The 27,387-nt window shown below is 37.3% G+C and overlaps 1 protein-coding gene across 1 annotated transcript in view; it reads right to left on the bottom strand.

The window, feature by feature from the left end:
* Window positions 1–27,387, bottom strand: part of LOC142339047 (uncharacterized) — a 135,228-nt gene that overhangs the window by 107,455 nt on the left and 386 nt on the right. The window lies entirely within an intron of this gene.

Consider the following 27,387-nt stretch of genomic DNA (forward strand, 5'->3'; position numbering starts at 1 on the left):
ATTTTTTTGTTTACAAAAAATCACCTAGAGACTAGTCACTTTTCATATCGAGGTTCCGTTAATGAAAAACCTGATTTACAGTCAAATGAAGGCCAATTAACTGAAAAATCGTTTTCAGGGAATGGCTCGTGTTTTTTTCTTCGACTTTGAGTTTTCGTAATTTTAAATAAAAACCTGATTTTCTTTTTGAGGTTACTAATTTTTTGGAGTCCTATAGCGTAGACTCGTTGACTAAGAGTGCAACTAGTGAGCATTAAGTTAACCTATCTAGTGCTAGGGTGGACAACTAATGGCTGTTAAGACTTTGAAAATGATGTTTCGAAAACAAAAATTAATATTAACAAATCAAAAACATATTTTCTAGAACTATAAGTCAATCTTAGTAATGACAGGGCCCCTTCCTTTCTAATGCAACCAAAAATATTATGATAATCGGTTTTATCTTCTAACTATTGGTTGTATGACTTACCACAATAGTTAGAAGATAAAACCTCTAACCATAATAATTTTGGTTGCATTAGAAAGGAAGGGGCCCTGTCATTACTAAGACTGACTTATAATTCTAGAAAATATGTTTTTGTAGTATATCATTTTTACTGGTAGGTAAAGTGTCTAGATTAGCTTTATTTTGTGGTGTTTTGTCAAGCGGTCTATTTCTTCGGAGCAGGGTGGACGATTCTTATTTATGAGCTTTGAGTCAATGAAAACAGAGATAGTGATAGAATGTTCAATTTAGGCCAACTTGTTCTCTCTAGTGGCATCTCTTGAGTGAGAGTGTATATTAATTCATCACAATAGATGCACATATCAAATACACAATTTGTTACATCCGTATTTACAATATCCGTATATGGCTTTAACAAATATATACTGTGGCTTTAACAAATCATATATGGCTTTAACGAATACATCAATAATAAATACCAAAATAAATACCCAAATTTGGGCTGTTAATTAGATACCCATTTATGGAGTATCACACAACCACACTTTTTGAAAATTTTCTATGGAAAATTTTTGCATGAAGTTTAGAAAACTTATGTAAAGTTTGAATAAAAAGGTTAAGCGCCACCCAAGATATATTATGTTACACATTTTTCTTTTTTTTTTATTAAGCCCAGGTTTTTGTTTTTTTTTCAAAACGCGTTATTTAAATAAAAGCACGTTATCTCAATATGATAGTTAAGAAGGAAGCCAGGGAACTTAGAAAGTGGATTCACTGACGTCTTCTGTCTCATGCCTTCTTCGTGGTTCCTCGGGTTGCAGATCTCCGAGTGTGAGTGTACTAGCGCTGCGGCTCGGTTCTCTCGGGGTTCGTTCTGCTCTTTTTGTCTCAGCGACGTATTCGACTGCCGCTCGGAGGATATCTTCATTGTTGAGAAGAATGGTTGCAGCATTTTCTGCTATTTTTCCTTGGACTGGCATTGCTGCTTTTGAAGTGTCAACGACTTGTTTTGCGATTATTGCCGAAAATGGCTGTCCTCGCTCAGGTGTTAACGCTTGTTCCAATGGTTCGGCTTGGGGCGGTTGTTGCGCTGGAAGATCTGGTCCTGTAGGGTGGCCCATGTAGCTATTCAGGAATGCCGGGAGGTAGCGGCGAATAAGCGCGAAGCGATGGTATGCCCATATTGCAAGTATGTGAAGTACAACGTTTCCGACAAACACAATGAAGGTTAGAGACAGGGAAACTTTGATGGGCACATACGTGTTTAGTTTATTCACCAGAGTCGGTTTCAGCATCTGCATCTCGGTCGCAATTGGTTTTGCGATTTCAGCTAGCTGGTGTGATTCAATAATTTTTCTGTTCATCACGATTTGCTTTTTCACTCGGTGGATCAGGGCGATGTTCGCATCTGCCTTTGTTTCGTAGTAGGGGAGGTCTGCTATCTCTGGTACGATTCCAACTAAGTACTGGAGTGGATCAGGCAATGCAACGTTTATTCGTTTTGCGGGGAGTGTTTCACAACTTGTCAAATCTGCTCGTATTTTGATTTATGTTCACGAAGCACGAACGAATCGGATGCTGATGTCAGTAGCCAGATTCCATATCCTAAGTTTGTTGCTTTTTCTGGCGTAGGGAGTATTACTTTTTCAGTGTCACACACTGCCATTGCTGTCATCGTGTTGTGAAATTTCAGCGTTGCAAGACATGACGATTGAGCTAGATGGGTTTCCATCGTCTCATGGCATATCCTGTAACGCGCTGATCCGAGGCAATTTGCAAACTGTTCGTTACTTAGTACAGTTGTCTCCATTGTATTCTGGGTCACAGCGAGGTACGGTCCTTCGATTACCCATTGAAGGGCTTCATTGGTATCTGGCTCTGGCATTGGCAGAAGATGTGCTTTGTAGACGTCAAATGCGGTCTGACTCGATGCTAAGGGTATCGACAATGTCAGGAGTAGGCCTTGCTCGATTGATGACACCTCTGTCAGCAACTGTGCGTCATAGTAGGACAGCAAGTCAGCCATCGGTATGGCGAGTGAAAGTCTGTCACTCGCATGCTTTTGACTATCATGCACCGAATCCAGTATGGCATTCAGTGAATCTTTCGGTACAAGTGACATTGGTAATCGTTTTCCCAATAGGATTGGGATTGAGTTCAGGATATTAACCTTGTAGGCGTACAGTGCCGATCGGTAGCTTTTGATGTCTGCGTAGATGATTGAAAGAAGGGATGCGATGGTGTCAAAGTTAAAGTTTAGCTGTTGATTCGAAAAGAGCAATTGTTCACAGTCTCTCAGAATGTGGATATTCTTTTCGAAGATTTCAAACTGTTCTTCTACCACTTTCCAGTTCTTATTTTGATTTTCCGCCATTTCCATCTGTATCTTGGTGATTTCTTTCAGCTCGTCGGAGATCATGTAGAACTTATTGTTCGATTCTTTCTTGAACTGTAAAACGTGATCTGTCAGTACTGAAATGAATTCTGAGATTCGGTCAATGTTTTCTGCGTTTTCTCTTCCGTAGTCTTGGCAGCCGCCAAAAATTCCACTGACTCCGCATTTTAGCGCATTCATGACAATTCCGGGTCCAAAGAGTCCGATCCCTGCTAATACTGATGCACCAACTGCGTCAGATGAGCGTCTCGTCCGGGTGCTGTCTTCATCTGCTGGTGTCAAGAATTCAGATGTTTCGGATCGTAGAATTTCCACTCCTTTTGCCGCAGCGTTTGTCTCCTCCTGGATTTTGTTCACCATCCACTGTAAGTTAAATTTCTCCAGTGACGTGTTAAAGTTCGTTGAGAAGTCCAAGGGGCAATGGTCTGATGGTGTCTTCCACATCTCCGAAAGTTTTGTAAGGATCTTAGTAATAGCTTCCTTTTCAGTGAAATTGTACTTCGGGAATGGTATCAAAAACTCGACGTTAACAAATTTTTCGGCCAAATGTATCTTTGTTTCTTTATGAAAGATAACACCTTTAGATAAATAATCAGGGCCGGGTGCTTCCGTTGTGGCCAGCAGAGGCTCCAATTTCATGAGGAGCCAGAGATATAGAGTTAACATTGCTGAAGATGTGCAAGTGATTGGTATAAAATAAGTTGTGAATGTGATTTAAGTATTCGTGCTTATTTTATGTTCTCGTGCTTACTATTAGTGGTTAGAGTTGTTAGTGCAAAATATTTACTTTTAATATTTGTAATCAATAAATATCTACTGAAAATGGTCAGTTTTACGTAGTGAGAAGTTCAGTTTGTTTTCTGGTAGCATTGCCTAATTTGGGAAAACTTGTGCGTGTACTTGAGGCATACATCTTATTTTGCAATTAAAGCAGCGTCAGTTATATCATAGCATCAGTATGGGTGTTAGTTGCATGTACATTTCTTGTAATCAGTGGGGGGGGTGATAATCGGGTCAATTTATGTTTTATTTTCTTTACTGAATGTCGGTTGAGATTTTCAGATCATGTGTTTCAATACAACTGTCCTGGCCCTTATGGTTGTTTGTTGTCCTAATGGCACTTTTTGCCAGGTATCAATGTTTGGACTTCTGCCAAGAGCAGTTTCTGCGGAGAAATGAATCAACCAGAAACCACATTCAATTGGTGGATTGTGGGCTTACTGTTTGTTTGTGCGCTGGCAGCGATGATAGTATTGCGTATGGTCATTTGCTACTACTTGTTTCGAGATGGTCTAAGGAACGTGTTCAGTGCGGATAAAAGGAATGGGAATGGAACTCAGGATTTGAATGCTAATTTACCAGCCGATTTAACAGAAGAGACAATAGTTTAGTCGTGCGCACAGATTTTACAAGTGGAATGTTGCATGTGAAGTCTATAGAATTTACGGGGTCAAATGAGCCTTTCATGAATTTAAGATAGTGTTAGAATTTTATTGCTGTTTTGGAAAGGTTGTTGTTTTGTTCTAAATTCTTATCCACTGTGTGCGAGAATGGATCAGATTGATTGAGAGTGAGTTTTCATCCGTGAGGTTGCATGTGTGTTTTGTCTATGTGTGCTTACTTTCATAGCTATTGTGTAGCTTATTGCGTTTTGTTTGCATTGTTAGAGGACAAATAAAACGTTATTTGCTTGAGTTTTTGATTGTTGTTCTCTTAACAATCGTAGCGGTAGCTAGTTGTTTTTGCACGTGTTACTTAGCAAGTGTTCTTACTTCAGATTGAATTGCATGTTAACCAATATGTCACAGCCTATTGTCGACGTGAAGGAGTTATTCTCGCTAGCTGAAACGAACGAAGCGTTTGAAAAGTTGGGAATGAAGCGATTGATGATTAGATCAAGTTGGACATTAAGTGGAAAGTTCCCCCAGCAACCTTTTGTTGTTCGTGGTCCGATTGCTGAGGAAATTTACTCTTGGCCGTCAGAATGGCTCGAGGATTGGAATGGAGGCAGCTGTGATGCAATGCAGTTTGTTGAGAGACACGGAGGAGTAAATGTTGTGCAGCAGTCTGGAACTGACATGGCTGAGGAGTTGCCGCAGTTCGCCGACTCGAAAGCTATTTCCTTTGAGCTTCCTCGCGAAAAACTCAATGTACAAGTGTTCCCTGGGCTCCAGCTGACTAGCACCGCCTGTATTGCTGCAAGAGGGGACTGGGCAACAACTGCTCATATTGAATGGGGCGGGGGTGAGTCGATTGCCAAGTTAATCTCTGGCCGAAAATTATGGGTGATTGCCACAACTCCAACTGCAGCCGCTCATCTTCACAAATATACAACGTATCAACAGATTTGTGATCTCTTACTTGGGGCCGGAAGTCATTCGTCCAGTTCGGAGCCGCTGGATGCTTTTTACAGCCAGTTAAACTATCATATTGGCGAGCCTGGAGACATCATTGTACAGCCGAAATTTGCCACCCATTTTGTTTTAACAGCACGAGCCGACAAGGATGGCGAAATCATTTGGGCTCTTGTCACTGGATACGAAGCCATTGATTTGACAGTGTCTGACCGAGCTACTGTCCTTTTTGACCGATTCGCTGTGCACATGACCCGTGGTGATATCCAGCAGGAACTCAGGTTACACGGACTTGACTATTTAGTCAGACTGTTGAAAGTTAGGGACTACCGTGAATCCATTGCCAAATTACCCTTGAGGAATAGAAAGCCTGACTGCTCCATGTTAAGACACAGAGAGCGAGACGTTACGACGCATTTGAAAGTTTTGCAGATGGTAGGCTATGACGTGTTAGCAAGTTTTGATAGTCGCTTCTCAAGAAAGCCTCCTGCAAAGAAAACTCGTCTCTCAAATTTGAAGCGGCCTAAGCCTGAATACGAGACTAAACTGAGTGATATCACCGACCAGGAAGCAGATGTATGGAGCCCGGCAATTATCGCAGACTTGGATGCGACTCATCCCCGAAAAACGTAGCACTTGGTAAGTGATCAGTTTTTGTATTTTTATTTTGAATATCATGCTCCAATTTTGGATTTACGGTTGTTAGTATTACGGTTGTTAGATAAAGGAGCTTGTTCAGATAATTCCTTTAAACGTGCTAGCATATTAGCCGGGCTATGTACTAGGAGTTTGGCCAATTAGAATGCGTCAGTTTTGACTCAGGCCGCTTTACTTGATTTGAATCGCAATTCAAGTCTATTTTCGAGCATGTTGCATTTATTGAAAAAAAAAACGGTTTTTTTCGGAGAAAGTGTCGAAATCGAAAAAAGCCGAAAGAACAAGTTATAGTACAGTTCATTAGCTTTCAAACGCACCTACCTACATTTGCCTATCCTATTGCTTTGTTAAACGGGCAATTCTGGAAATTTTGATACCACGTCAATTTTTCGAGATTTTTAAAATCTTTCTTCAGGATTAGTGTGTAAATGACATAATATCTTGAACTCATCCAGCTCCAAGTATGTCAAATATATAAGGCATATGTGGGCGGATACACAGGGCTCATTTTTGCCCTTCTTGCCCTCTTAATGAGTGGTCAGTTGCCTCAGGACAAATTAGAATTGTGCATTTTTGGGATTTACTTGGTCAGTTATGGACGTTTTCTCAGAAACTGTTAGTCTGAGCAATCTCAAATTTTGTGTGCGTGTAGCGCCTGAGTAGTACAAAAGGTCTTAGTAAGGGTTATGCTTCCGAAAAATTTTGTCAGTTACGAGTTATGATCCGAAAACAGTAAAAAAATCCTCTATTTTTTTTTCGAGTTTCTTTCATATTGTTGGCTTTAAGGTGGCTTAGGGGGAACCAATAATTAACTGGGTAATCTGTTAACGGACTGGCATGTTAATTTTGGTAATAGATGGTTATGGGTGTGTTCTGGAACTTGTCGAAAATCAGCCGGAGCGCTGTTCGTTCTCTAAGGTAATCTAGACCTTTTCCAACTTTTGGAAGCACTAGTTCTTTAATGTTGTAACGTTCGAGTGTTGTTTTAAGCGTGGTTAATGCTAGGGAGAGAGCGTAATAGCTGGCTGTATCGTGGGGGCTTTTTTTTGTGACTAGGGTGAAGAAAAACTTATGACTTTCGGGGTCGAAATTTGTGAGTACCGAACCAATTGGGAGATTAAGGTAATTTATAGGTCCAAAACCTGCATAAGGGTGTTTCCTAGCTAGCTGGTAGTTGAGCTTTGTGTAGCGGGTGCTATTGCTAGGGACGCAGTGGGCAAGTGCGGTTCTCATACTGTGGATATTCCCTTTGAACTGAATAAATTTTGCTTTAGTTTTTGAGTTTACTGTGTTAATCTCAGGTGTTTTGCTCCTCCTGTTTCTACTACTTGTTGTTTCCTGCCTGTATCTAGGAATTGAGGTTCCACCTTGGTGTTTTAGGATACTGGCTTTTACTTGGTCCAATTTTGTCTCTCTTGATGGTGTACTTGAGGTGTGAGATCTTTGTACCGAGCTAGTGATTGCTTGTCGTTTTTGACTTATGGTTGTTGTTATGTTAGAACTTGCCTGTTGAAACCGGGAAGTGCGCTCCATCTCTTGAGTAGCGGGTATTGATGTGGGGGAGTATTTTCTACGTTGGTATGTTTTTGAGAAGGTCACTCGTTGTGATGGTTTCGGTGTTTGGGACTGTATTGTCGTTGGTTGTCTATTTCTCAGTCTGTAGTTATATCTTGGTTCTTGCGGGTTACTCTCAGTTCGAGGTACTTCGTCGCTGCTACTAGACAGTTGGGAACTGTGGAATCTTGGGGGTGTTGGGGGGGGTGCGGTTTGATCGTCACTTGACTCTGATTCAGAATTTGAATTCGTGATTTGGGGAGTTATCGTTATTGGTTGGTGTAGTGGTATAGGCGCTGCAACTGGGGCTGGCTGTGGAGCTGCTGGGAGCGGCGCAGCTAATGGCACTGAAAGACGTATTCGTGGGCCTTGTTGGGGCCTGGGGGTTTTAATTTTGGGGGTTGGTGTTGGGAAAATGAGATCTTCAATGTGGTCGTCAAAGAGCTCTGGTTCTCTTTTGTCGTCTCTACGTAAAGGGTCGGGGATAAACTGTTTTGGATCTACTACTTCTAAGTCATCCGTGACGGGTGGTGGTTTTACAGATCGTAATCGAATCCTGTGCACGCACTGTGTGAAGTTCGTTCCGATCTTTCTGATAATGTAGTTAGAGTCTGACAATACTTTTTCAACTCTATAAAGTGGAATCCAGACCTGTGCTACTTTGCTAATTTGTGCTTTTTGTGACGTGAGCTTCGGATTCAACAAGAGGCAGTAGCTATGTAGTTTCAGAGGTTTCGCTCCAGCCTTCTTGTCGTAGTAGTTGCGGTATCTCTGGTAGGAGTCAATTAGCTGAAGTTTGTTCTCTTCAAACTTTGTCATCATTGCATCTTGCAATGCAACCACATAGTCTGAGTTCACTGCGACTGCTTCCATTGATTTTCTTGCAAATCGCAAATCCAATGGTTTGACAGGTTCTCGTCCATGAAAGAGTGCTGTGGGGCAACATCCAATTGATGTATGATACGATGTGTTGTGTATGAAAGTTGCTAACGGTACATACTTGTGCCAGTCGTTCCATTGCTTGTCTGTGTTCAGCTTCAAGATTCTTTTTAATGGTCCGTGTGGGCGCTCAACTGCTCCAATTGTCTGTGGGTGTTTCAGAGATGCATGCTTCAGTTTGACCTCAAGGAGTTTCGTCAGTTCATCCATGAGAGATGAGGTAAAAGACGTTCCTAGGTCTGAGACAATTGTTTCTGGCACATAGCTGTGGTTGAAGAAGAATTTCACTAACTCTCTTGCTACTGTATCTGCGCTTCCATTTGTCAGTGGGACTGCGAATAAGTATTTGCTGAATACATCTATTCCACTTAAGACGTATTTGTAGACTGGCGAATTGAAAGTTCCAACCAGATCAATCTGAAGTTGGTCTCCGGGGAAAGATTGCAGGGATGATATAAGCTGCAATGGGGGCTTCAGTGTGCCTTCTTTTGCTGTTTTCAGTTGCAAGCATGTCAAGCAGTTTTTAACCAGATCCACTAGTTGTTCCGTGAATCCTGGGAAATAAAACCGTTTTCTAAACTCCTGAATTGTTCTTGTTATTCCGCTGTGTCCTGCTGCTCTTGAGTTATGGATCCTGTAGAGGACTTCTTTCCGCAAGTGTTCTGGTACGCAATACTGTTGATAAAGTACTTTTCCTGCGTCGTCGTAGAAGAGTCTGTATAAAACTCCATTTTCTACAATTAGTCTTTGCATATGTTTGTAATACTTTCTCATATTTCTTGATGCATACGTTAGATCAACTACTGTGTTGTTTTCTTTCCATTTAACAATCTTCTGTACTTCATGGTCTTTGGTTGACTTCTGTCAAAAATATTGTTCAGGGTATCAGCTGGATTGATGTATTCAATTGCGTTTACTTCAGGCTTGTACAACTTTACGAATCCCTTGATTTCGTCTTCAAGAGTCTTCATTTTTTCTTGATATGAGTCGTATAGGCCACACTGCTTCAATTGATTAATAAATGCTTCAGTTTCGGAACGAGGCTCAAAAAATTCGTCCACACAATTAATTGAATTTAGTTCTGCATTCGGTATTCGGGCTTCCGTGTTGATTTCAATATCTCTCACTGGTATCTTTTCATTTAGCTTTAGAGACACGGTTGCGGCTCTGTCTATGTCTACTCGCGAAAGAAAATCTGCTGCGTAGTTCGCTTTTCCTGGTATGTGAGCGATAACTAGGTTGAAGGAAAGTACACGGTCCAAGCAGTTCCAAAGTGATGGGGGGATTGTTTTTGATTGGAAGAACTGAGTTAGACTTCTGTTGTCTGTTAGTACTACAACTGGATTAGTGGATCCCCAAATGAAATGTGCAAAATGCTCGAGTGCAAAATAAAGTGCCAGAAATTCTTTGTAGTAGATTGAGTACTTGAGTTGTGGGGTTGTAAATGCTTGACTTCCAAAAGAAACTGGTGCATACTTCTTGGTTTCCTTTATGTTATTCTCATCCAAGTAGTCTTCTACCATCAGTACAAATCCTGCGGCGTAGTAGCTGGCGTCACAAAGTAGGATATACTTCTGGCCAGGTTTTGCAAGTCGTAGTGTCATGGTTGTTGCCTTCACCAAGTCGTCCTTCAATGTTGCCAGTGCTTTCACATGTGATTCGTCAGGCTCAAGTGTCGCATCTTTTTTCAGCATTCGGTAAAATGGGATCAGTTTCTCTCCCAATTTAGGTATATAGTTCCGGAAAAATTGCACAAAGCCTATCAACCGCTTAACTGCCTTAGTCGATTTCGGGAGCCGAACATTGTTGAGGAACTTCTTTATTTTCACTGACTCTGGAGAAATTCCCTCTTTAGTGATTACATTCCCCAGAAATTTTATGGAGTCGGTGGCAATTTCACATTTCTGTGGTGACAATTTAAGTCCAGATCTACGAATGCAGTCAAACACTTGCTTCAGTGTTGAGATCAGATCTTCAAAGGTTTTAACTCCACATCCAATGTCGTCCATGAACTGGGTGCACATATCTGCTGCAAGACATGGATCCAGGTAATGCCTGATAAATGAGCTGAATCCAGTTACTGATTTACTAAGTCCTTGAGCTAAGCATTTGTAAGCATAGGTCCTAGACGAGAAATTGAATGCAAGTAGTTGCACAGATATGTCATCTGCCATTTGGACGCAGTGATAAGCTTGTGAGCAGTCTAGTTTAGTGAAATAAGTCTTTCCTGCAAAATGATTCGTTGCGTCAGTCATATTTGATATTGGAAAGTTAGCGTTCAGGTAATCATTCTTAAGCAAATGGTTCACTCTTCTAAGATCAATTAGTAATCGGAGTCGTCCTGACTCTTTTCTGTGTGCAAACAGAGGGCTACTGTACTTTGACTGTGGCAATGTTGTTATTAGACCGTAGTAGTGCATAAGTGCTAGCTCTACATGAAGTTCGTCACGCAGGTGGATTGGCGTTGGTGGGCCTTGAAGGTACGTTGGCATTGAATGCTCTGGTGTCAACTTTATTTTCATTTCTGTGTTGTATCCTACGTCGAAACGATGCTTTGCAAAAAATATCATTGTATTCAACTAAAAGATTTTCCACTTGCTGTTTCTGGTCACTGGTTAGCAGAGATCTTGTCCATGTGAACTGTGAAAGGAATTTCTCTCGGTCATCATAGTTGTGCTTCGGGTCGATCGATTCCTTTTGTTGGAGCATCTCTATCTGGTGGTGGATTTGTTTTTGAAGGGGCGGAAGAGACGATGGATTTTCACACGTTTCGGGGGTTGGGAACCAAAGTGAGTCATAGTCAGGTTTTGGTCTAGGTGGTTGGTTCCTTCTTTTTCTGTCTGAATCTTGAATTAATTGATTAATTTCAGGGATGAAGTTTTCGCTATTTCGATATTTGGCAAGTGCTATTAACTCTGGATCTACTTGGATCAACTTGTCTGCTTGCTCTGATGTTAAAATTTGAAAACGGGCTAGTTCTGTTCCTTTTGTCAGTGTTATTGGGTGATCAGTAATGTTAAGTGCTGCAATGAAAATTGTATTATTTTCTCCAATTGTGCTAAGTGATGACGTGAGTGCAAGATCAGTTTCTCGTTCTAATGTTTCACAAGGCTGTACTACACCACTACTAAACTTAAGATCCTCAGTATGCTTTGAAAGACTACATTCAATTATTACTTGTTTGTTTACTGGTATAGTTTGTTTTTTGGTCGTATAGACTGGAATTTTCTTTGTACGAATGGCTCTTCTTGGTTCTTTATGTGGTTTAATCTCATTTATTGATACTGTTAGATCTGGGAACTGAAGTACAGAACGCTTGGGACAAATGCTAATGTCATGTTTCTTGAAAAATTCATTTCCCAAAATTATGGAGTTAGACTTGGGCAAGACAATAAAGGACTCAGTAAATAATACATGGGCTAATTTGAACGTTAATCTGATTTGTGCGGTGACTTCAACAGTTTGGCCTCCTGCCATTTTAACGTGTTTCCACTTTGGTTGCTCAACATCAATTTTTCTAAAGATTTGTTTGTCTTTCGTGAGTTCATCATAAAGACTTTTGCTGATGACATTTGCACAGGCTCCTGTGTCTATTAGCGCTCGTCGAGTTAGAATTGGAGAAAAGAAAAGTTTAACATATGAAAGCGGGTTGCCACTACTGGCGGCAATATTGTTTAATTGAAGTGTATAAGGATGAGAGTAATAATTTAATTGTTTTGTTTTGTTTTTCTGGGCTGGGTTTTTTGTGGGTGGCTTACTTAGTTTTTTGGCTGGTGTTGAAAAGGAAAAGTGTTACCTCGGCTGTTTGGCCGATTATAAAAGGAGCATTGGCTCGAAGTGTGGTTTCGGATAACCACAGGTGTAACAAAACACACTGGTTGCTCTTGTTACCCGCATGTATGGTCCTCTGGGCATTTGGATACCCGTCGTTGGCTGTTGTCTGTATCCGTAAGAGTTCGAAGGTCTGGTTTGTTGGTATCCAAACTGTTGACGAGGCTGATACAGTCTTGGCGCGTAGGTTCGTTGAAATCGTGGCGTATATGGTCCTCTATTCTGGAAATTGTTTTGTGTTCGGTAGTTGTATCCCTGTTGTGGATTATATGGTCGGGATTGTGCTATGGCTTGATTTGGGTATCTCGGTGGGACTGGAGTTTGATTTGTGGGCGTTGGAGTTACTGGTCCGTTGTTTTTGATTCTCTCATCCATTGATTGAAGGCGTTTTTCCATTGATTCTTGATTGGCATTCAGCTTTGATAAAGCATTGATTAAGTTATCAGAGATTGTATTGCTAACTTCATTAAATCCGTCTTCAGGGTAATCTTCTTTTCTGCAGAGGTCCCTGATGGTCATTTGTTGTCTTGCAAGTGTACAAAGCTCTTGAACGGTTGCATTTGGTGGTTGTTCCATAAGTTTCGAACGAAGCGATCCAGGCATTGCCTTCTGGAAGATTCGTTTAACTTGGGCGTTCTTGAAGTCTTCAGAAGCTTGCAGTCTTTCTGCTCTCTGGGCTGTTTCGGAATCAAATCTTGTCTGCTCTGCTGCTGCGTCGGCAGCTCCTGGATCGATTGGTGCTACGGCTGGGAGAACTGGTGTTGGGTACGCTCTTATTGCTTTTGTTTGTATGGTGACTAGAAAATTTTCTGGCGTATCGATTTTTGGGTCGAATCTTAGCTTCTCTAAGTTTAGTACATGAACTTCCTGGAGTTGGACATTACAAAAATGATTTCTTAGGGCAATAAAACTCAGGTCCACGTCATTTCGTGTGGCCTCTGGGAGCGTCTGAAAAAATCGAAGAGCGGGTCCTCGTAAGTGTAGTTGAAGAAAATTTGCCCGTTGGTTATTTGGGATTGCTGCAACTCCAACAAATCCTCTGAAGAGCTGTTCGAATTGTCTGAAGTTTTCGCTCTCCTCTCCACTGTATGGTTCAACTGTTATCTGAGCTTGGGCGGCCATAGTTTTAGTTCAAGGCTTCTATCTTACTAACTTATGAGATAAAGCTTAATGAGTTGAAAAAGGGGAGCACTGAGGAAAAGAATTTAAAAAGCACCATATAATTAAAATGAGCACCTTGACAGTTTTTGTCTTACTGTTTTTACTGAGTCGTGTCCTGTTCGGCACGGCGATCTTGTCCTGTGTTCTGCAGCTTGTGAAGTTCTCCCCGTCTCCTGTTTACATTCTGGTTATCAGGCCCTTCTGGTGGGCCGTCTAGTTGACAGTTGGGACATCTTGCTCGATGTAGTAAAAAGAATGACTGTCGTTAATTTCCAGCATCATCTCTACTTTAGCTTCAGTAAGGCTTTTATTAAATTCAGTAATGTTAGCGAATCTGATTATCACAAGGATCTTTTGGCCGTTGTCAGAATAAAGAACATCGACACAGTTAATGAAGAAAAGCAATTTTTCGAAGTGGACGAAAATATCAAGAATTTCGTAAGAAGAGCCTAATGAATGCTCTGATTTGTGGTGCTCTTGAACATAGAAATTATATGGAAAAGAAAGAATGTGTACTGTTTTATTAACTAGTTTGACAAGTTAGCTAGAGTGTTGGCAGTTCTGAAGTAAAGTCTGATAATTGGGTTTCATAATTTAGTAATTCAAGATAATCGTCTACGCGACTGTCACCATGTAGTATATCATTTTTACTGGTAGGTAAAGTGTCTAGATTAGCTTTATTTTGTGGTGTTTTGTCAAGCGGTCTATTTCTTCGGAGCAGGGTGGACGATTCTTATTTATGAGCTTTGAGTCAATGAAAACAGAGATAGTGATAGAATGTTCAATTTAGGCCAACTTGTTCTCTCTAGTGGCATCTCTTGAGTGAGAGTGTATATTAATTCATCACAATAGATGCACATATCAAATACACAATTTGTTACATCCGTATTTACAATATCCGTATATGGCTTTAACAAATATATACTGTGGCTTTAACAAATCATATATGGCTTTAACGAATACATCAATAATAAATACCAAAATAAATACCCAAATTTGGGCTGTTTATTAGATACCCATTTATGGAGTATCACAGTTTTTAAGTTGTTAATATTAATTTTTTTCGAAAAATCATTTTCAAAGTCTTAACAGCCATTAGTTGGCCACTCAGAGCACTAGATAGGTTAACTCAATGCCACAAGATTTCAAAAAAATTTTAAATTTTTTTTGGATATTTTCGTATTATTGGTTCCTCTTGAAATCTTATAACGTTATCCTGATATTGATAGCAGTCATTGGCTTAGAGAAGACGTTGAATGGGTCATAGATAAATTTTTCAGAGAAAAGCTGATGGATTAAATGGCTTCGACACTTTCTTCTCGCACTTTTCTAATGAATATTTGGTTTCTGCTTGTAATTGTTGTTGTTTTCATTGTCATTGACTTATTGTAATGTCTTATTGATGACTTGTGATTGATAAACATCTTTTTCGTCCCATAGAGGCATGACTTAGCGCATTTATTAGCTTCCGTTCAAAGCTGGTGAACTTAATGGCTTTGACACTACGGGTTTTCTCAAAAATTTCGTCGTTTTTAATGTAGTTGTTTATATTTTGTCGGTTTTTTGGAGTCAAATTGTTAAAGAAAACGATATCCCATTGCTGTTAAACCATTAATTGAAAATAGAAGAGTTTTAACTGAAAGTATCATTTTTAACGGCTTCGACACTTTTCTCGCTCAATTTTTTTTTAATTTGCTGCACTTGCCTGTTTTTTATTCTTTAGGTAGCCGTAAAATGCTGACCGGTCTCGGAAGCCTGTAATTGAGGATCGAATGAATTTGTGTTACCCAAAGCAGTCCGTTTATAACGAAGTCTTAAAGTTTATGATATTACACAATTTCAATGATTTTTTTTAGTTTTTGTTGTTCTTTTCTTCAACTTGTAACTTATTCTCAACATTGAGAGTTACTATCCAATTCCTTGTATTTTAAAATTAACATTTTTTGATGTTCTGTCATATTTGATGTTCTGTTTGTTGGACAATATGCGTTTTCATAAAAAGTTTTGGAGAAGGTTCAATTGTGTTTCTTTTTCTCTTCCTTCAGCACATTCGCGTAATAACAGATCTCAGTGAATTTCAAATGTGGCCTAATTGAACTCAATTATTCTTTCAGTATAATTTCAGCTGGGTTAGTATAAATACAACTTGAAATACACATACATAATATTCGGATAATAGATAATGATTCAAAATCATTAGCTATTATCTGAATATCATGTATTTATTTCAAGTTGACAATTGGTTTTAAAAATGTTGACATTTTTGCATTACGCCTCATTATTTTTTTCGACTTGTTACCTTGTTTTGTTAAGAAAAAATTCCATCTGCTGTGTAGTTAGGAAAAAGTAAATTTCTGTAGTTAGGGTTTTGTGTGATTGTAATTTGACGTTGTTACTAGGTGCTTTCGAATTTAGATTTTGATTTTTTGCTTTATTTGTTGTTGTTAATTGTCTCATAATCTTTTTAATGGCAGATCTCGCTGTAATGTGGCATGGCATTATGTATTTCAATTATAAGTTTGGTTGTGTAACAATTTTTTAAACTCAAACATCTATTTTTGATTAGCTCTTCATTTGGTTGACAGTTAAGTCAAAAATGTAGATGAGCGCGGGTCGGAGCATCATGTGCGAAAGCACATTAACGAGCCCCCTTGTCCTCTTTTATTTTCAAACAGTGTTAGAAAGCTGAAAAGTTACTTATTTTGCCTACGGTGCTTTATTACGTACAGCATTTCAGAGCGAAACTAGAAAAATTATCTTCGGTAGGTAAAGATTTTAAGAGAAGCAAAACTTAAAAACCAAAATACTTCAGAGGAACAAAATAATAGCTTACATTAGTGCTATAAATATGTGCCACATCAATCATAATAGTTGTTTTGACTCCGCTTTATTGGTAGGGAGTAGCTATATACTCAAACGTGCTGTTTTTGTTCAGTCAATTTTCGCCAATCTATATATTCATTGTAGACATTTGTGATTGGTATTATTAGAAAACCCGTCCAGCGTAGACAATATAACAAAAGTATTTTTTATTTCGTTTTTTCGGTGATTTATTGAGTTTTAAATTTTTGTGAAAAACAGACCGATTTCCGATATTTTTGTCGATTTCCGAGCATTTTCCGTATAATTAACACGAAGTTTCGTTAATTTTTACAAAACTTGATAAAATTGTCAGCAACAGTGTTATTGGTTTTACCTCTTAAGATAGAGGAAAATTGTTGAATCGTTTTATCAGAGTTTTTTTGTTAAATTTTTACTCTAAAATAATTGAATTTCAAACTAATATGCTTTTAGCAGCAGTTTGTTTAAGTTTGCCAAATATGCTTTTAGCCCAGTTTGTTTAAGTTTGCCAAGTAGAATGCTGAAAACTGCTGACACAAGTTTTGGAAAATCCAAAAATGGCTGATTTTGCTTCTGAATCTTAAAAAATCTTCTAGAAATAAATGCTGCCCGTTTTCTGCTAATTAAATTCGACATGTATTCAAGAAGCATCCTTTATTTTTATCATATTGAAATATTTCATTTGCCAAACTATCTAATTCAAAAATAATTGGAATAAATAGGTGTTTCAGTTGGACGCAGTTATATCCGGGCACATTTGTTGAATCAAATGATAATTTCTCTGTGCTTTAAATCTTTTGACTGATGTCTTTAGGGCGTAAAAAATGTGTTTTCAGAAGAATTTTCATGAGCTTTCTATACTGTTCAATATTTCATGTTTTTCGTCTTTCTCACATTGACCTTTTACAAAGAAGAGCTACTGATAGTCAAACGAGACCCAAATGACGGATTAAAACACTTTTATTTTATCACAATTTTTAATGGTTTCTAAAATCTCATACATTTAATGGCTTCAATAATGTGGTTTCCAAAAATTGTTAAATTTTTAGTTCTCTCAGTATTCATTGTTTTTGTACCTTATGACTTGGTCTCAATAATAACACGCCTAATTGGATTCCTGCAAAGTTGCCAGTTAATGTGTTATTGTTTTTAATGTTTTTTTGAGCTTTGTCCTCCCTTTATCTTTTTGCTGTCATTATGTAATTCAGCTTAGTCTCTGTAACAGGGAGCCAATAATGACTGACATCCAAAAAAGACTTGATAAAGTCTTGAAGATACTTGACTTGATAGTTGTAGATTAACTGAATTGATAATTCTCAAGTAGTTTTAGTTGAGTAACTACTAATGTATTTCCCCTTTATATTGAAACTCTTTTCTTTTAGCGGAGTCTTTCCTCAACGGTTAGTCTAATTAACGATTATATTTCTTCTTTCTAAATAACTGCTAGCACAAGTTTTCTAGAAAATCCAAAAATGGCTGAGTTTATTTCTGATTCCTAAAAAAGTCTTCTTGAAAAAAAGAAGCTACAAGATCTTAGAAGGAACGATACTAGTATTGGGGCCCATACTGTATCTCTTTGACAATAGATAGAAGCTATTGTACAAGGTAAGTGAAACCGACTGTTAGGAAATAACATACGATTTATGTATAGGACGTAAACGCAGTATATACATCAGAGATATAGAGTTTTTTATGGAATACTAACACAAGCAAAGGCAAAAACTAATTACATAAACCATTGTCTAAACCACAACTTAAAAGACAGGTCGTATACATTTTCTAGGAAGCCAAAATCCAACCAATGAATTTGGTTTTCATCTAATGATTTCTTGGTTCAGATATTACGCACTTTCATTTTAAAAAAGGTGCTATTTTGGAGTTCTCCGAAATGTTGAGGTTGTTCCTTGTTTTCTTGCCACAAAAACACACTGATGGGGAGGTCCCATTGGCGCAATTGAACCTATTTATTGTTCCTAGTGTATACATTATCGTTTTAACGATTGTGATACCGTTTTTCTGCTAAATTATTTGATTTTTTTATTTGAAAATATATTGCCAGTTTTTGTCGTTCGTTTTGCAGTCGTACGACATAAGCTGAATAACGACAGGTCAGAATTGCTTCTTTAAGAGGTATAAAAAATAAGGTCAACAGGTATAAATGAATATTTAAAACAATTTCAGTTGATACCTAATGGTTTTCATCACTTAAGAAAATGATGATCATCTAAAATGGAAACTTATTTTTAATCACTCATGCCACTCCATTCTGATTTTGTTATTTTGTTCTCTTTTAAATATATACATCGAATTTTGAATGTTATATTGTTTGTTTTTATTTGAATACCTTTGTTTTGTCTTGTAATCTAATTAATGGCTGGTTTCATCGTTCCTCTAATGCGGTATTACTTTATTCATTTAGTTGTCATTTGAAAAATTTTTTTTTGAAAATGTTCTAACTCTTCATCATTTGGTAGACCAGAAAATGCAGAAGAACTGCAGACGAAGGGGGCCGGAACATTATGTGCAAACCCACATTACCGAGCCTCCTTGTTTGAAATCTATAATTCGCCAAAATAAATTCAATAAATCTCTGCCTCCCTGTTTCAGCTTTAATATAAAGAGTTTATAATGATATACGTGGGCGTGTTACTAGCTGAATCAAAGATTATGAACGGCTAGATCCAGCAAAATTTTAGAGAATTTTTTCTTGAAATTTTCCGCTCTTACCTCGCAAACTTTAAATCGATGTTACAGAAAAATGCGCGGCCTAATTTCAACGTAAAAAGAACAAAATAATTTTATATATTTCGACAAGAAATTTTCGACAATTACCAGTTAAAGATTTTAAAATCTTCAATATGTTACATCAGGTCCCCTAAATTTTTCTTCTGTACTCTGGATGCATGCAGTTAAGGGGCTGGATTATAACAGGAAAATCAACAGATGCTCTCATCAGTTGAAAAAACTTACAATCGGCAAAAAAATTCAGAAAATACAGGACAAATTTAGACCAAACATAATCTCCATTCAAAAACATTACGCATTTAAACTTCAGATATACAAAAGTCGTACCACAGAAATCATAGCTGTCGCAGTCCAAAAATCATCAGAACTATTTTTTTCGCTGGAAAATTGAAGTTAAACAGTAGCAGATTCGGAGTCTCTTTTAGAACATTTATTTTAAACATATCCGCAAAACATATCAATGTTTAAACATTTCTGATACGAAATTGTCATTACTGCAAAAATTTTTCAAAATAGGGAAATATATATGCAAGGCCGGCTTTGTTTTTCAGTCAAACTTTCAATTTTTGTTTACACATCGTAGACAAAAAAGAAACACTATTTTGTAGTCATTAGAGATCAGTTGTAATTGTTATTAAAAAATTACTAATATTTATGCAGCGGGAAACAGGGGAGTGTTTTCAAACAATTGAAAGGAAGACAAAAGCAAAAATTGTGAAAAAACAATTTTTGGAAAAAGTGGGCGTTGAGGATGATGTTACCTTTAATCAACATAATTTCTTAAAAAACCTGCAATGAAACTGTAAATTGATAGATATTTATTCGATTTTACACACTTGTTTGAGATCAAAACAAAGAGTAGATTTCCTTTAAAAATTAAGTGTTAAAAAGAAAATAAACTAAAAATAACTAATTAGCGTAGGCTTTTACATTTTATCGTTGTAATAAATTTTTGATTTAACTTAAATAAAACAACTTGATAGGATATGGGAATTGCAAGTTAAACAGACGACACGTTTTTAGAAAAAAAAACATTCAGTTTTCTTTTTCTTTGCTTTTGAATTAAAGAAGACAGATATCTTTTTTCTTCAAGATTTCAGCTTATTTAACAAAATTCTGTGTGCATCTACGCTAAACCTCAGGAACAACTCCCAAGTTTGTTCTGAAAATGGATTTCATCAAAATGTCGCCCAATAACCAAATTTGGGATAATTGAGACGAGAACAACAGAAAGCAATGCAATGAAAAAGAAGGAAAATTTGGGTTTGTTTTAGATTCTATATTCTGTTGATTAATTCTGATTCTTTAGTTTGCTTTGAATTGTTTGCACTCCGTGGGCCTCCAGCTGACAATCCATTTCAGTAAACGAAAAAATAAGAAAAAGATAAGAAAAAGATAAGAGATCACTACTATATTTTTTTTTCTTTTAGCTAACAAATTTTTTTGTAATTTTGCGCAAACTGATGCTGTGCATTGTAAAGATTTCGCATTGTAGCCCTCCCTCAGTTTTTGTGTTTATTTGACATAGAACAACAGGCTTGGTTCTTCAGGGTCATTCAAAATTCAAGAAGTATTGCCATTAAGAAAACATCCCAATTTTTTTTTTTGAACCTCCCTAATTCAAACTTGAATTGACTTTGATATTTGTGCAATTAGCTGTCCGCTTTAGTGAGATTTGTACAGGAGTCCTTTTTATATTTTCATTACAAAAATAAAAAAGAAAAGGTTAAGTTTTTTTATTGAGGCAGATGAAGTTTTGTTTTTAATTTCAGCAACGTACTGGCCAAAATCAAGTCAAGTCCATCAATTACTTAAGGCTTCTATACAATTATGATTAGGTGAACTGATCATATGTAGATCATATCACGAAGAACAGAAAAAAGCAGTCATTTGAGAAAAAATAAATGAAATTATCTTTACCAACATTGCAAGGGAGGAGGGGTGAATGAATGACGTGACTGCGAAAACATTTCATCAATTTTAATAAAACAAGCGTCGAATCGGGATTTTATTAATTTCTCATTTTAAAAACTGCTTCAAGGCTCCGGGCGCATGTTCGGAATTAAAAATGAACTGGAAACAGCATAACAGAAAGACCAAAATCAAAATTAACTCTTAAGAACTGCAAAAATTGAGCATGAAAATAGATGATATAAAGTAAAAGGAAAGAAATCATTTCTTCAGCTATTTTACAGAAACTGCATCAAATCATTATTACTTTTATTTTACATTAAAAATCATTAAGGAAAAAACATTTTGATTTATTTCAGAACTTATTTTTTTCAAACCTCTAAATATTTACTCACAATAAGGATGAAATAATAATACTTGCCAATTCCTCCATTTTTCCTTATTCAGGCTTGATTTACTAGAAAAAAATTCACTTTAAAAATAGCATAAGTTAATAGCATAAAAAGACTAATAATTATCGAAAAAGAACACAATATTAATTAGCAAGAAAAATAAGTCATAAAAATGATGTTATGACAATACAATATTACGGTTTTTGTTCTAAGATAGGGGACGCGCGATAACTTCGCTTTAATCTCTAGTCTTCATTTCTATCTCAACAATGTCTCCTTTCAAACTCCAGTAAGGTCGGAGTCTATTCCAGATGCCCTCGGACGACGTGGGATTTCCGGAGTGTTTCTCCCACCTGGCAGTGAAATAGTGTCAACTACTTTTTCCTTAGCAAGGATCTCTTTTTTGACAACAGCAGGTGAAGGAGTTAGAGATTGGGATGTCTGCCTATGTCGGTGGTAACTCTTCTTCAGAACCTCGATCTTCCACTCGGGCTGGAACCCTAGATGAATGTCATCTAGACCATCGGCATTGAAACTGACAACCGTTTCGTCATCGGACGGGTTCGGAGGCGAACTGTAGCAAGCTTCTAGCAGTCGGACTTGTTTACCCACTACACTGAACGGCAGTGGAAGGCAGAACATTATAATTGGGTGCGCCACATCTTTCTGAGTCTGATGTGAAAAGTAGACACTATGTCTGACAATAATAGCTCGGCCTCTCATTGGAATCTCTTTGCCTCCGCGTTTTACCTCTGCCTGGTCGAAAGACTTGATGAACAAGTTGACGTAGTTGAGCGAAATTGTTTGTTTATTTGTCAAAAACGAGTTCTTCGAATGACCCGTTATCGCCGACATTAGATTACTGTAGTCATCTTGCCGGACACTTAGGGTAATAACGGGCTTTTGGTAGTTCTTGCCCTCGGCGTGCATAATTTTAGCAACGTCTGGCTTGGTGGAGTCGGATTTGCGTCTGTTTTTGCCCAGAGCTTTATTGAGTCGGTCATTGCTGAAGTCTCGCCTCGAGTTTGTTTTCATACTAACCGAATGGCCCAAATTGTAACTGGAGGCATTTCGTGCTCTCGGAGACTTTTTGCTCGGAATTTCCTCATAGGCGTTCATGTCAAGTTTGCTAGATCCCCTGCTCCGAGATCCGGTAGGATCCAATTCCGTCATCATCTCCAGGAAGGTCTGTTTGTTTGTTTCCAATCGAATCAATTGCTTCTGAACTGAGATTAGCCTCAAATTACCCTTGAATCTGCCCGGAATCATTTTGGAGTGTTCTTCTAAAAGTTTCTTGTTAGCTCTTTCCATGGTGAAAGCGTGGTAATTGACAGGGGGTTCCACTGTTTGATCTTTCGAAATTGTTCCTCGATACTTGTATGAATGCGAACTCGAAGGTGTGTCAGGTCTGTCTTCGTCAATTGGTCCAGCATAACTTAACATGGAGAGCGATAACATAGAGGATCCCTGCAAATGGTCCATTGACGACGCCGTCAAGTGCTGTTCGACCTCATCGGGTGACGTCATATTCGGGTACAAGTCCCGGATGTTAGACTTCCTACCCCTCGGAAGCGTCTTCGAGATAGGTCGGTCATCGTAATAATCGGGAATGAAGTCGAAGTCGTTCTCGGAAAGAGGCGAGGCTGGAGTGGCAACTTTTGAAGAATCACTTGTACCTCTTAGCAAGTTTAGTTTACTAGGACGGAATCCGCCATCGAACATTCCGGAGTCCCTTTGAGCTATTGACGTCATTGTTACTCCGCTCGGTTCCCCGACATAAATTCCCGACTGTCCGCCATTGAACAATGAAGAACTACCTTTAGTAGAGTCGGCAGTAGATATTTTTTTAGATTGTTTAAAACTTAAGCTAGAAAACATGGCCATGTCAGATCATTGAAAGCATAGAACAAGAAAGAGCATGATGTTTATTTCTTGCTAAATATTTACAATAGGTAAACAGTAAACCGAATCTATAAATGCTGCTATGCAAAGTTCAATTATTATTGTGGAACCGAAGTAGAAACACGACCACTGAAGAGAACGTGTTGTGCCATTCGAATCGATAATACCATATGATAAAGCTCAAAGTGCCCTCAGGCGGTGAAAATATTCAGATCAGAATAAGTCTAGACTCAGCGCAATATTTTTAACCCGACATTCATGCTGGCTTAGACTTAGTATACAACAGTCGAGCCAGAAATAAAACAAAACAGTCGAACAAGATAAGGTACGTCGAATAGATTCCATATATGGTAAGAACAGAATCAAAACAGTATACTCTATCTCAAGGGTGCTCAACTTGAAGAGAAAAATTCAGGGTTAATTTCGATGCAGTTGATGAAAATCAAAATATTAATATCACAAATTTAGGATTCAATACCTTAAAATATATTTCTAAAAACTTTTTCAGCAGAATCAGTCAAGGTACAGAAAAATATATTTTCCGTACGTATAGAGAACAAATTGCGTTCCAGATGTTGAAAAAATCCTTAGAGACAAAACTATTTCTGCACGCCACCTAAAAATATCGATGTGGTTGGTCAATACATTCAAAATTTACTCAGCTTTTCTTTATTAAGCAAACTTAAAAGAAGTCTACTAAAAGCACGATGGCTCAAAGATGTTTTTGCGCACGCCCATCCACAAGCGATCGAATCAAAACAATGAGTAAATCAAAGTTTGAATAGCAAACTTGATAAATCTCTTCAAAAAAGAATTGGCGTGAGTATGAGCAGAGATATTTTTTTATCACATGAAAAAATCAATTAAAGTTGTTTGCTCGAACTGAAATTCTGACAAAAACTTATTCCTTCAGTGTGCTCAAAAAAAGAAAAATGGAACCCGCAGCTTAAAATTGCAAAAATATGACAACAGAAATGCTAACTTGAAAAATAAACAACTTATTACAGCATTTTCAACGTCCTTAACTAATCTGACCCAGAGAAAAGGGAAAAATATTTGGGTTCAAATTTTCCAATAAAAAGCAAACAATTTGTGGCTAAGATATTTAGATTTAAAAACAACCAGAAGTAAGAATAGCTTCGTAAAATTCGAGCCTAAAATAGTCCAACTGGTTAAACTTGAACATAAAAGCTTCTCTCAGTGCCCGAAATTTGCCTTTACTAGGACAAAATTTCACAAACCTTGAACCTCGTCTACTTCTAAAAAATGAAGTTCAAAATTTCGTCTTTTCATAGTATTCTACGATTGACCGTCTTGAGAATGACCCAACTTATATTCTCCTAAGATAAAAAATATTGATCAGCAAAAATTGGCTGAACAAAAAATAGCTCCCGTGTAAAATTCCGAACGTGCTTCAGAGGAAAACCTTTGCAGCAAAGCCGCTCAATAAAAGCTGTAAAATAAGGGAAAACCCCAATTAAAAAACGTCAATTCTACACCACCAGGTATATAGATGACAGCAACGACAGTAAAAGATGTTGGAGCAAAAACAAATAAATGTCTTTACAAAATAACGTTAACGCCCACATGTAATGAAACATGAGTTTTAGTGATTATGCAGCAAATTAGAGCACATATATGCAGCACAACACTACATGGCACATTTACGCTTACACGACACTATTAGGCTTAAAAATATGAACAGCAATCCAAAAATTGAAAAATAAAAATTTTCAAGCAGACCAATCAGGTGTCTGGCTTAAATCTGGTTCACATTTCCGAAATAAGAAAAATATTTTCCCTAGAGCATAAATTTCTTTATCTAAATCGATTTCCTTCGAGTTATCAAAATCGGAGGAAGATTATATAGTTCTTTCGGTATTTTCGGTGCATGTAATGCAAAACAGGACAAACACAGCTGTAACGCCAAGGACCCATTTTTGTTTAAAAAAACATAGCCGATAAAATACCGGAAACGACTCGAAGCTTCGTGAATTATAATCTTTCAGCTAACATTATCGAAATCATAACATCAAAACAGACACGAGAAAAAGGAAAACCGTAGCCCAATAAAACCCATTAAGAAGTGTTTTAGAAAATGCACACATTTTTCAGTTCTGGGTGTGGGTAGGTGGTGGGGGAAGATGGAGGGTTGAGGGTAGGTGTTGGAGGGGTGGGGTAGGTGGGGAGGGGGGAGGTAGGTAGGTGGGGGAGGTAGGTCGGGGTCTTTAGTTTAGATAAAAAGGAGTGACTGATATAGGATCAAAAAATCTCTTCACCTTGAATATTATTGAATATTATCAGCAGTTCCTAATTACTATAGATTACAAACTAAATTACTGCTAAAGTCCAATGTTCGAAAACAGAAGTCAACAATCAAAAACAGGGGTAAATGTTCGAAACTAAAGAAGTCAAAGTGCAAGTCATGAACAAACTCTAGCTAAAAAAACCTATAGAATACCAATACTCCTCTTGGAGTCGTATAAACTACATTAATCAGCAATAGATCAATTAAAAGTTTTGACTGCAGTGCCAAGAAACAATATTCAAAAATCTAAAAAAGTTAATCGGCAATCTATCAGCAACAATGTATTGACAGCAACTGCAGTACACCTGCGTAAATGTAAAAGTTCTCACTAGTTGAGAAAATCGATTTTCAGAAAAATACAAAAATTGCCCTCTTTTCGTCTAATTTTTGTGTGACAATTTTTTGATCAGATTCACAAACAAAACGAAGTACATTATTTGCCATGTCATATGGGGCCAGATAACTCGTGTTCGCAAATCTGACAACTTCTGAATGCACAATTTAACTGACATTAAATTTAAATTACGCGTAATGGAGTTGTAATGCAGGTAGTCGGTACTAGCGCAGGTTCATTTTGAGAGTATCACTTTTTGGTCTTATCGGTTATTTTTGTCAAACGCTACTCTCCCCAAAAAGTTCATCTTAAGACTCAGAATTCACATTGTAAGGTTCAACATAAATTTTTAGAATCTTTCTTTTAAAAATCCTTCAGCAGCTGAATAAAATCAAACTCACAGCATTAAAGTAGCCAGTGGTGCTGAAGAATTAAAACTAAAAACTAAGCTGACTTTTTTCATTAAAGTTCACACTGTTGCTAATGTTTTTTCCGTTGTTTTGTTTTCAAAAATTATCAACAGCAACTTGAAACTAAAAAAAGAAAGAAAATCTTTCCACATTGAGCCAATGTTTGTTTTGGCTACAAGATCTCGCATATCGACATTAGGGCAAACAATTTAATTTCCTAATAATCCTCTTGAACAAGTATTAGAGTTTTTACAAAGATAATTTTTTTCTAAACTTTCAAAAACTTCAAAGTTCATAGTTGTATCTACTGATTTGTTTTTGACGCCCGATAGCGGAAAGATAAACAGTACAAATTCAAAAAAATCTGTTAGGTATTTCATACTCGTCTTGATTCATTCAAGTCGAAAAATTTGTCTGAAGGGGGCACAGAATCCATTAAAATTTGAAAATGAAAATGAATAGCAACCCAGTTGGTATTCTTCTTCACAATTTATTGATAAATAGAACATTTCGCTCTCTCAAAATTTCAATCTTATTATTTTCCCTACAGAAAAATTGTAGAATTTTTTTCTTTTGCGTAGAATGATTAATAAAATAACTGAGGTTTGTTCTGCAATTCATTTTGAATACTTCAGAAAACATTAACTTGCCAAATGGGAAATCATTGCCATGCTTTTTCTGAAAATTAAAAAATCTCTTAATTACAATTTTGAAAAATCAAATATAAATAATTTGAGTTGATCATTTCCTGGCAGAATACAATCATTTATCAAAACTTCTACGTTCCATCTTTTGAAAACTAAACAGATCTTATTATAGCACAGCGATAATCACAAAATCTCTATTGAAGGTAATCGTTCAACTACAATTCAATTTCAGATTTTTTTCACACATTTAGTGCGCCCTTGTGCATCCATTCACGGGCGTTTCTCATTTCACTTTGTTGTGAAATGAGAAACTTTGTTGTGAAATGAAATTTGTTTATGGTATAAATACAAAAAAAATTATTTTTACCATAAAAAACAATCCTAGGTAAAATCAACATCGTGCTCTATGATAGCTTAATTCGTCGCCCAAGGATTTTTCAAAGCAAGGTAAACTATGTTTTATAAAATTCATCGGTATTATAAAATCAGTATTATTGTTACATCAGCAGAGGGTGAGGAGCGTCAGTTAGAAAACGGCAGTCGAAAATATAAATGATGGGC

Source organism: Convolutriloba macropyga, chromosome 5, assembly GCF_964194025.1.
Source record: "Convolutriloba macropyga chromosome 5, txConMacr16.3, whole genome shotgun sequence".
Classification (NCBI taxonomy): Eukaryota; Metazoa; Xenacoelomorpha; order Acoela; family Convolutidae; genus Convolutriloba; species Convolutriloba macropyga.